The sequence below is a fragment of the Somniosus microcephalus genome, chromosome 4 (genome assembly GCF_052327205.1).
Source record: "Somniosus microcephalus isolate GS21.2 chromosome 4, FLI_Smic_1.0, whole genome shotgun sequence".
NCBI classification, from domain to species: Eukaryota; Metazoa; Chordata; class Chondrichthyes; order Squaliformes; family Somniosidae; genus Somniosus; species Somniosus microcephalus.
In genome coordinates, this window is record NC_140990.1 from 87,569,110 (window position 1) to 87,580,341 (window position 11,232).

An 11,232-nucleotide genomic window follows, 5' to 3' on the forward strand; every position below is an offset into this window, starting at 1 on the left:
TAGTGGGGTTGGGAGGGGAACGTTTACATGCATTTAGAAGTGAGGCACAAGTATTGGAGTTAGCGGGACGATTACTACCCGCACAATTTTATTTATGTCCAAATAGTGAAGGGACTATCTTAGGAATAGATTTGTTAAAAGAATTTAATTTGCTAGTAAATTCAAGACAAGGAAAGTTAACCTGGGTACAGGAAGATGGAAATAAGTCAAAATGGGGAAAACCACTCTGCTATTTGGCAACAGTAGGAAGTGCAAAACTCGTGGCCTGGGACTGGAAGGCTGGACGGAGGACTGTCAGCCCAAGTAGCCGAGATAGTGGTGCTGACGAAGGCGCTAGAATTAGCAAAGGGAAAAACGGCAAATATCTACACTGATAGTAGGTATGCGTTCGGAGTTGTGCCGATTATATGACAGCCTGGGGAAGAAGGGGGTTTGTAACAACAGGAGGGGATCGTATAAAACACCAGCCACGAATAGAGGCCCTCTTGGAAGCTGCAAAGGCCCTAGCACAAGCAGCAGTAATAAAATTAAAGGCGCACCAGAAAATACAGAATCAGGAACAAATAGGGAACCATGCTACTGATTTTGCAGCACAGCAAGCTCTTGAACAAGAAATGGTTGAAGAAAACGTAGCCAGTGCACAGGTGGAAGAGATAGATATTAGTAAATTACATAAAGATACCTCAGAAGGAGAAAGACAGGAATGGTACCGAGTAGAAGGTAGACCAGACAGAGAGGCCATATGGCGGAAAGATGGGAAGGCGATAGCCCCCGCATGTATCAGACAAACGCTCTTAGAACTACACCATGGAAGCGCCCATACGGGAAGGGGGCCAATGATTGAACTAATAAATAAAGAATGGTGGTGGCCTGGGCTAGGAAGAGATGTGGCAAAACATTGCCAATGCTGTATCGTGTGTGCACAGCACAACCCAGGACGACCTGTTAAGATACGGATGGCCCATTAACCACGGCCAAGGGGCCCATGGGAAAATATACAAATAGACTTCACTGGACCCCTCCCCACATCAAGGTGTAAGAAGTATTGCCTGGTAATAATAGACCAGTTTACCAGGTGGGTCGAGGCATTCCCCACCCGGAACTGTACTGCCACCACTGTGGCATGAATAATGGCAGAGGAAATAATTCCCAGATGGGGAATACCGATCCAAATTGACTCTGATCAGGGAACTCACTTTACAGGAGCAGTAGTAAAGAATATATGCAATTGGATGGGCATAAATCAAAAATTCCACATTCCGTACCATCCCCAAAGTTCTGGAACGGTGGAACGAATGAACTGAACCTTGAAAACAGCCTTAGCCAAGGCATTAGGGGAAAAACATCAATGGTGGGTGGATGTGTTACCAGCAGTATTAATGAAACTAAGAGCCACCCCAAACTGAACAACGGGCTTATCACCATATGAGCTAATGATGGGGAGGGCAATGCAACTCCCCCATGGCATAATAACTGGAGGAGAGGATGTCGGCCCTGTAAAGGATAAACTCCGCAGATATGTCCTGGAATTAAGCAATCAATTAAAAGAAATGAGGCAGCAAACTCGGGATAGACAGGAAGAAAAAGGTAAAGATTTAGAATTGACCGTGTTCCCATATATCCCTCCAGCAGGGACTAAGGTAATGGTTAAAAATTTACCAGGGAAACCCGGGTTTGCCCCAAAATGGTCAGGACCACTTCAAGTTCTAATTAGTGGAGATACGTGTGCTTGCATTGATATGAAGGGCATGGGACGATGGAAGCATTGGACACAGTTGAAAGTCTATGACCCTTCGTCAGCCTAAAGATGGCTACACCAGAACAAATACCTTTTGTAGAAAAGTAAAGAATATGCTAGACAATATAAAGAGTGGGAGTGGATGCTAGTACGAATGTTTGTATGGACAATATGTATTATCTTAATGGGATACACCTTGGGATGTATCCTGAAGTATGTATGGGAACAATCCCATCGACCCCAACCGGTCGAGCAGGAGGAGGAAATCCAAATGGTTATGATTGAGGAACCAACCTAATGACGGTATTCTATCCACCCCCACAGGAGAATAGAATCTACAAGCAACAAACAGTTAGGTTGGCGATATAGCCTTTGGAACGTTGTTAACATAAAGTGATAAGATGGCGCGATATCATGTGTAGTTTGCTTGTTTGTGTAATTATAATATGTAGCCTCAGGAGGACTCAGGCCAGAGTACCCCCATGGGCCAAAAGAGAGTTACATGTGAACACCTTTTTATACATGTCATACACCTATGCCAAGAGAGTTAACATTGCCAGCTGTTGGGTCTGCGCCCATGCCCCAATGCACTCGATGGAAGGAATTCCCCTACAACCAATCCCACTTAGTGATGATGAGACGGTCAGTTGGATGTTTGGAGTTAGAACAGGATGCACAAGCATGGGCTGTTATGCCACCAAGGCAGACGGCAGCACCATAACAAAGCTCCAAAGTCATGGGTACGACCCAGAACATTGTAGTGGGTGGACACGAATAACCTATAATGATTCCTATCAACCATCGTTCCTGAGAACGAGGAGTAAGAAGGGACAAGGAGGGGGGCTATGTCTCACAAAGAAGGGACGACCGGCAGATCCTATTGTGGGCTACAGTAACTGCACATATAACATTATCTTGCCTGTCAGAGGGGGTAGTGTGAAACTCCGGTCATTAAATGAAAACGGTGACTTTTCAGTACAATGGGACCCTCCAGCGATAAATGAGTATACGCCCTACAATGAGACTCATTTTGTGTGTGGTCGCAGGGCCTACCCCTGGTTGCCCCGAGAATGGATGGGTTCTTGTTATCTGGCTTATCACCTGGGTTCTCTGAAGGACCTCCACTGGAGAGCCAGACGAGCCATCACGGAGACTGAAAGATTCTGGGCCATTGCGTTTCCCTGGTATGGGGCGGGTAAATTGGCAAGGGAATCCATTAACATGGCCTCCATCCTGGAACAGGTGGCCAACGATACAGCTGAAGCCCTAGTTAAGATTAACACAGAGATGGTAGCCCTCCGCACAGTAGCTCTACAAAATCGGATGGCCCTTGACTATGTGTTGGCAGAAAAAGGAGGCACCTGTGCCCTCATAGGTGCAGAATGTTGTACCTACATACCAGACAGCTCGGAAGAAATAACTAATTTGGCAGAACATATACAGGAAGAAGTAAAAAAGTTAAAACAACCTCCAGCATCCACCCTTTGGGGCTGGGCAACTGGATGGTTAGGGTCACTCGGGACATCAATAGTACAAGGATTGATTTTGTTCCTTGTCATAATATTAGTGATGTATGGCTTGGTCCTATTGTTAAAATGTTGTTGCGCTCAAATGGCACGGCCTGCTGTAAGTGTCATGGTAATTAACTGAGTGAGACCCGAAGAGCGAGGTGTGTGGCTATAAGTCCCTACAAGAAGTATTGCCAAAGGCTGTATCAAAGACCTACTTACATTGCCTGAAATCCTTATGATGGTTCCCTGTTACAAAAGGAGTTTTGATCAGGGACCAACAGGAGGGACTGTTAGGGTGAAAATTATATCGCTTAAAGCAGCAACATAAAGAGTTAAAGAATGTATTGTAAGAAGTGAACTTGTAAATAAGAAACATGGGCACAAGACAAAACAAACTCAGCTTAAGACAGGGCAGGAATTAACTGTTTGTGTCTGCTCCCATTAAAACCATTGTGCTTGTCATAATTGTTGAACAGTTATTGAATGTGGGAAACACTAAATATTTCACATTTATTCAGTGGTGCAGCCTTCTGCAAACTATTTGCTGGAAGCCCTTTGGATGTATTAATGTAATTCTACTATTCTATAATGCAAAGTCGATGAATCAAAATTGTGTGTATTGATGAGTTACAGTAATTGGTAGCTGCAAAACTGCCCATTTTGTAATTAACTATTAAAAAGCACACAAAGTTCTGGAAGGTTCCATATCATTCCTGTGAGGACAGGGGAGTTGTTACTGGGGGAGCATGATTGGTTGAAGACACCTGTGTGTAATATTTTGCTATAATGTATAAAAGAAGTTTCAATACCTTGTTGCTGGGGGAACATGATTGGATGAGGACAAGAGAATTGTTGCTGGGGGAACATAATTGGATGAACACATTTGTGTGTAAAGTTTCAATACCTTGTTGCTGGGGGAACATGATTGGGTGAACACATTTGTGTGTAGTGTTTTGACTGTATAAAAGAAGTTTCGATATCACTGTAATGGTCAGAAGGTGATCACTAAACTGCAGGGTCTATGGCTCTTCTCCCAGAGCGCTCTGAACAATAAACTGTGAGCTTCTACTTTGAGACCGACTCGAGTGAATCTATTTTTCACCAACACGTGCAATAAGGGTACAGCAGTTATCATGGGTAACTTTAATCTACATATAGATTGGGCTAACCAAATTAGTAACAGTACTGTGGAGGAGGAATTCCTAGAATGTATACAGGATGGTTTCCTGGACCAATACGTCAAGGAACCAACTAGAGATCAGGCCATCTTAGGCTGGGTATTATGTAATGAGAAAGGATTAATTAGCAATCTTGTGCGAGGCCCCTTGGGGTGGAGCGATCATAATATGATAGAATTCTTCATTAAGATGGAGAGTGAAGTAGTTGACTCAGAGACTAGGGTCCTGAATTTAAATAAAGGAAACTACGATGGTATGAGGTACGAGTTGGTTAGGATTGATTGGGGAATGTCACTCAAAGGGTTGACGGTGGATAGGCAATGGCAAACATTTAAAGATCGCATGGATGAACTATAGAATTTGTTCATCCCTGTTTGGCATAAAAATAAAACAAAAAAGGTGACTCAACCGTGGCCAACAAGGGAAATTAGGGCTAGCATAAGATCCAAGGAGATGACATAAATTGGCCAGAAAAAGCAGTAAACCTGAGGATTGGGGGCAATTAAGGATTCAGCAAAGGAGGACAAAGGGATTAATTAAGAGGGGGAAAATAGAGTATGAGAGTAAGCTTGCAGGGAACATAAAAACTGACTGTAAAAGCTTTTATAGATATGTGTGAAGAGAAAAAAATTGGTGAAGTCAAGCGTAGGTCTCTTGCAGTCAGAATTAGGGGAATTTATAATGGGGAACAAAGAAATGGCTGACCAATTAAATACATACTTTGGTTCTGTCTTCACAAAGGAGGACACAAATAACCTCCCAGAGATGTCGGGGAACATAGGATCTAATGAGAGGGAGGAACTGAATGAAATCAGTATTTGTAAGGAAATCGTGTTAGGGAAATTGACGGGATTGAAGGCCGATAAATCCCCAGGGCCTGATAACCTACATCCTAGGGTACTTAAGGAAGTGGCCCTAGAAATCGTAGATGCATTGCTAGTCATCTTCCAAAATTCTATAGACTCTGGAACAGTTCCCATGGATTGGAGGATAGCTAATGTTACCCCACTATTCAAAAAAGGTGGTAGGGAGAAAACGGGGAATTACAGACCAGTAAGCCTGACATCGGTAGTGGGGACAATGCTAGAGTCCATTATAAAAGATGTAACAGCTGAGCACTTGGAAAACAGTGACAGGATCGGACAAAGTCAACATGGATTTACAAAAGGTAAATCGTGCTTGACTAATCTACTGGATGTTTTTGAGGATGTAACTGGTAGAATAGATAAGGGAGAACCAATGGATGTGGTGTATTTGGACTTTCAGAAGGCTTTTGATAAGGTCCCGCATAAGAGATTAGCGTGTAAAGTTAAGGCACATGGGATTGGGGGCAAGGTACTGACTTGGATAGAGAACTGGTTGGCAGACAGGAAGCAAAGAGTTGCAATAAACGGGTCTTTTTCCGAGTGGCAGGCAGTGACTAGTGGGGTACCGCAGGGTTCGGTCCTTGGACCCCAGCTATTCACAATATATATTAATGATCTAGATGAAGGAACTAGATGTAATATCTCCAAGTTTGCAGGCGACACAAAGCTGGGTGGGCGTGTGTGCTGTGAGGAGGATGCCGAGAAATTCCAGTATGATTTGGACAGGTTGGGTGAATGGGCAGATGCATGGCAGATGCAGTATAGCGTGGATAAATGCGACGTTATCCACTTTGGTGGCAAATTGGAAGGCAGATTATTATCTGAACGGCAATAGATTGGGAGAAGGGGAAGTGCAACGAGACCTGGGCGTCCTTGTGCATCAGTCGCTGAAGATAAGCATGCAGTTGCAGCAGGCAGTTAAGAAGGCAAATGGTATGTTGGCCTTCGTAGCAAGAAGGTTCGAGTACAGGAACAAAGATGTCTTGCTGCTGTTGTACAGGGCCTTGGTGAGACCACATCTTGAGTGTTGTGTGCAGTTTTGATCGCCTTATCTGAGGAAGGATGTTCTTGCCATGGAGGGAGTGCAGCGAAGATTCACCAGACTGATACCTGGGATGGCAGGAATGACGTATGAGGAGAGATTGGATCAATTGGGGTTATACTCGCTGGAGTTTAGAAGAATGAGAGGGGATCTCATTGAAACTTATAAAATTCTGACAGGACTGGACAGACTAGATGCAGGAAGAATGTTCCTGATGGCTGGGGAGTCCAGAACCAGGGGTCACAGTCTAAGGATAAGGGGTAGGCCATTTAGGACAGGAATGAGGAGGAATTTCTTCACCCAGAGAGTGGTGAACCTGTGGAATTCTCTACCACAGACGGCAGTTGAGGCCAATTCATTAAATATATTCAAGAAGGAGTTGGATATATTTCTTAAGGCTAAAGGGATCAAGGGATATGAGGAGAAGGCATGGACAGGGTCCTGAAATTGGATGATCAGCCATGATTGCATTGAATGGCAGAGCAGGCTTGAGGGGCCGAATGGCCTACTCCTGCTCCTATCTTCTATGTTTCTATGTTTCTATGTCTATAATTAAGGATAGGGTGACTGAACACCTTGAAAATTTTCAGTTGATCAGAGAGAGCCAGCATGGATTTGTTATACCTGACAAAACTGATTGAATTTTTTGAAGAGGTGACTGAAGTAGTGGACAGGGGAATGTCTATGGATGTTATTTATATGGACTTCCGGAAGGCATTTAATAAAGTCCCTTATAAGAGTCTGTTAGCTAAAGTTGAAGCCCATGGAATTGAAGGCAAATTATTGACCTGGTTAGGAAATTGGCTGAGTAGCGGGAGACAGAGAGTGGGGATAATGGGCAGGGACTCTAATTGGCAGGATGTGACTAGTGCTGTCCCACAGGGATCTGTGTTGGGGCCTCAACTATTCATCGTATTTATTAATGACTTAGATGATGGGATAGAAAGTCACATATCCAAGTTGCTGATGACACAATGATAGGTGGCATTGTAAGCAGTGTAGATGGAAGCATAAAATTACAAAGAGAAATTAATACATTAAGTGAATGGGCAAAACTGTGGCAAATGGATTTCAATGTAGGCAAATGTGAGGTCATCCACTTTGGACCTAAAAAGGATAGAACAGAGTGTTACGTCCGTGAATAATTGAGACACGGACAGCAGGAGTGAACAAAATAAGTCTTTACTGGTGGAAGTCCATAGTGAAACTAAAAACACAGAGGCTCACTAGTGCCTTTTATACAGGGGTGGTCACTGCCGGTACTGCAGTCTGAGACCAGTTATTCTCTTAAAGGTACATACACAACAATTCCTCCCCTTTTAGATAAACAGTACATAACATTCATTTAACAACTAAATGATAACTAATTACAATCACAATTACTGTTGCTAGATACATTGGTTAAGTTTAAGCAATTATAAGTTCAGTCTTTGAGGAGGCTTCCTGATTCTGTCTGGATAACGCCTCTTTGGGGTATCAGGTTCTTCAGGCAATGTTGAGTTGGGATCAATGTCGTTGTTTGGTTCATCTGCTTCCAATATTACCGGTTCTGCGGTAGCTGTAATTGGAACGTCGATTTCATTACCAGGTGTATCAGATCGTGGTGTGGAGTTGACGTTTTCCAGTGACTCTAGAATCTGGTCAGCATGGCATCTTACAATGCTCTCCCCAACGTCCACGGTATACATGAGAGGTCCTTGTCATGTACAAATCGTTCCTGGCTGCCATTTCTCAGTGTGGTAGTCCCGGGCCAAAACTGGTTGACCTATCTTAAAACTCCTGGTCGGCCTTTCATTCATATTCTGAAACTGCCTGTTCTCCACATCTCTTCGGACGTTTGGCTTAACCAAATCCAAGCGGCATCGTAGTCTTCGATTGAAGAACATCATGGCTGGAGTTTGGTTGGTAACCGCATGTGTCGCATTCTGGTAGGCAAACAAGAAGTTGTCCACCTTGTGTTGTAGGGGTATATCTTCATTCCACATTGCCTTGATAGCCTTCTTGAATGTTTGGACAAACCTCTCGGCCAATCCATTAGTGGCTGGGTGATATGGGGCAGATGTGCAATGCTTAACACCATTGTTCTTTAAGAACCTCCGGAACTCTTCAGACACAAACTGAGGTCCATTGTCAGAGCAAATCTGTTCAGGCAGCCCATTCCTGGCGAATATGGTTCGTAAAACTGTGATAGTTTTTTCCGTGGTGGTTGAGGACATTTTTATTACCTCTGGCCACTTTGAATGTGCATCCACTGCAATTAAAAACATCGAGTCCATGAAGGGACCAGCAAAATCAATGTGCACCCTTTGCCATGGAGATGAGGGCCACTCCCATGGATGCAGAGGAGCTTGTGGTGGGGCGTTTTGGACCTTCTGGCATCCTGCACAGCTCTTGGTCATCTCTTCGATTTCTCTATCGATTCCCGGCCACCACACAAACGCTCTGGCTAAGTTCTTCATTTTTACCCCACCCAGATGACCCTCATGAAGCTCATTGAGCACTCTATCTGTCAACTTAGGTGGAATTACTACTCTGGATCCACACATCAAGGTTCCTCTGCACACTGACAGCTGTTCTCTTCTCGGCGAGAATGCTGGCAGCAGAGGTTCGCCATGTGCTGGCCATCCCTTCACCGTTAAATCATAGACCCGTGATAGTGTCGGGTCATTCCGTGTTTCCTTTTCTATGTTTGCATTCGTCACAGGGAGACATTCGACTATGGTTGAGTGGAATAACTCCATTGGATCCACTGCAACGTCTTCTTCTTCCACCGTCGGCAACGGTAGACGTGACAATCCATCAGCATTTCCATGCTGTTTAGTTCCTTTGTACTCGATGTCATATTGGTGTGCCCCTAGGAAAAGGGACCATCTCTGCAGCCGTTGTGCTGTCATTATCGGTACGCCCTTCTGAGGGTTGAAAATGGAGACAAGAGGTTGATGATCGGTTAGTAGAGTAAATTTTTGACCGTGCAGGTAGTGATTGAACTTCTTCACCCCCCACACTAGGCTGAGGGCCTCTCTGTCAATCTGGGCGTAGTTACGCTCGGCAGAAGTTAACGAGCGTGACGCAAAAGGTATCGGCCTCTCTAAACCATCAAGGAATTTATGTGACAGGAGCGCCCCAATGCCGTAGGGAGACGCATCACAGGCCAGCCTGATTGGCAGTGCTGGGTTGTAGTGAGCCAAAACTTCCCTTGAAGTGATTAAGTCCTTACTCTTCTGAAAAGCACGCTTACAATCATCGCTCCATTTCCATGCTACCCCCGTTCGTAGCAGGGCGTTCAGTGGGTGCAGAATTGTCGACAAATTTGGCAAAAACCTATGATAGTAATTCACCAATCCTAGGAATTACCTCAGTTGCGACACATTTTCAGGCGCTGGGGCCTTAACAACCGCTTCAATTTTGTCAGGGGACTTATGTAACCCCTCTTCATCAATCACGTGGCCACAATACGATATCTGTTTCTTAAAAAATTCGCACTTGGGGCGGTTGGCTCGCAGCCCATGTTCCCGTAGTCTAGTGAGCACCTGTTCTAGGTTGTAAAGGTGTTCATTGTCGTCTTCACCTGTTACAAGGATGTCGTCCAAGTAACACTGAGTCCCCGGAATCCCTTGCAGGACTTGTTCCATCGCTCTTTGCCATATCGCCGGAGCCGATGCTACTCCGAATACCAATCGATGATACTGGTAAAGACCTTTGTGAGTGTTTATCGTGAGATACTTCCTAGAGGACTCTTCAACCTCCATCTGCAAATATGCTTGTGCTAGGTCAATTTTTGTAAAACGCTTCCCTCCAGACAGTGAGGCGAAGATGTCTTCTATCCTTGGAAGAGGATATTGTACTGTGTGAAGGACTGGGTTCACCGTCACCTTGAAATCCCCACAGATGCGAATCTTCCTTGGCTCCCCGGACTTATTGCTTAACGTTTTCTTCATGACAGAAATGATGGGTGTCGCCCACTCGCTCCAGTCGACCTTAGACAACACGCCCGCCTTCTCCAGATTCTCCAGCTCTGCCTCGACGGCTGGGCGAATTGCATATGGTACCGGTCTTGCTTTGAAAAACTTGGGAACTGCATTCTCTTCTATTTTTATCGAGGCGGTTACACCTTTAAGCGTGCCCAGTTCTTGTTGAAATACCTCTTTGGCGTTAGCTAAGATTGTTGACAATCGTCCAGGAGTGATGTCTTCATCTTTTTTACCGTCCACCGTCATTGCATGAATGGAATGCCAATCTAAGTTTATCTTCCTGATCCATTCCCATCCCAATAACGGTGGTGGAGATACAATTTCCGTATTTTCTTGCCATTGTATTCGACAGGCACCCTTATTTTTCCTCTGGGGTATACTTTTTGCCCCGTATACATCGTCAAGACGATGGATGTCTCTCTCAAGGGTATGTGTGAAAATAGCCACTCGTAGTCTCGTCGATTCATGACGGTTAGCGCTGAACCTGTATCCAATTCCATTTTAACTTGGGACCCTGCTATCGTGAGGGTGACCCAAATGGTTCGGTGATCCTCTTTTGCGATTACATTGTGAAGTTTGAGACAGCTTAGTCTCCTGTTCCCGGATTCACTATCGCTCATCTGGTCTTCGGAACTACTGTCCGTCATCTTTTGTACTTTCTTGTACGGTTCCTTAGTAGCCTTTTTGTTGTCGCTGGTCTTCTTCCCAGACCTGCAAACTCGTGCAATGTGTCCCATCTTCCCGCATTGCCTGCATATTTTGTCTTTGGACCAGCAGTCCTTCTGGTCATGGTTAGTTCTGCTGCAGCGATAACATTTTGCAAATCCCCGTGTCATTTCGTGGGTGCCGTATTCCTGTGGTTTTTGTTGAATTTCTGCAGCTCCCCTGGCTGCTGCTTCATATGATACTGCCATGCTGAAAGCCTT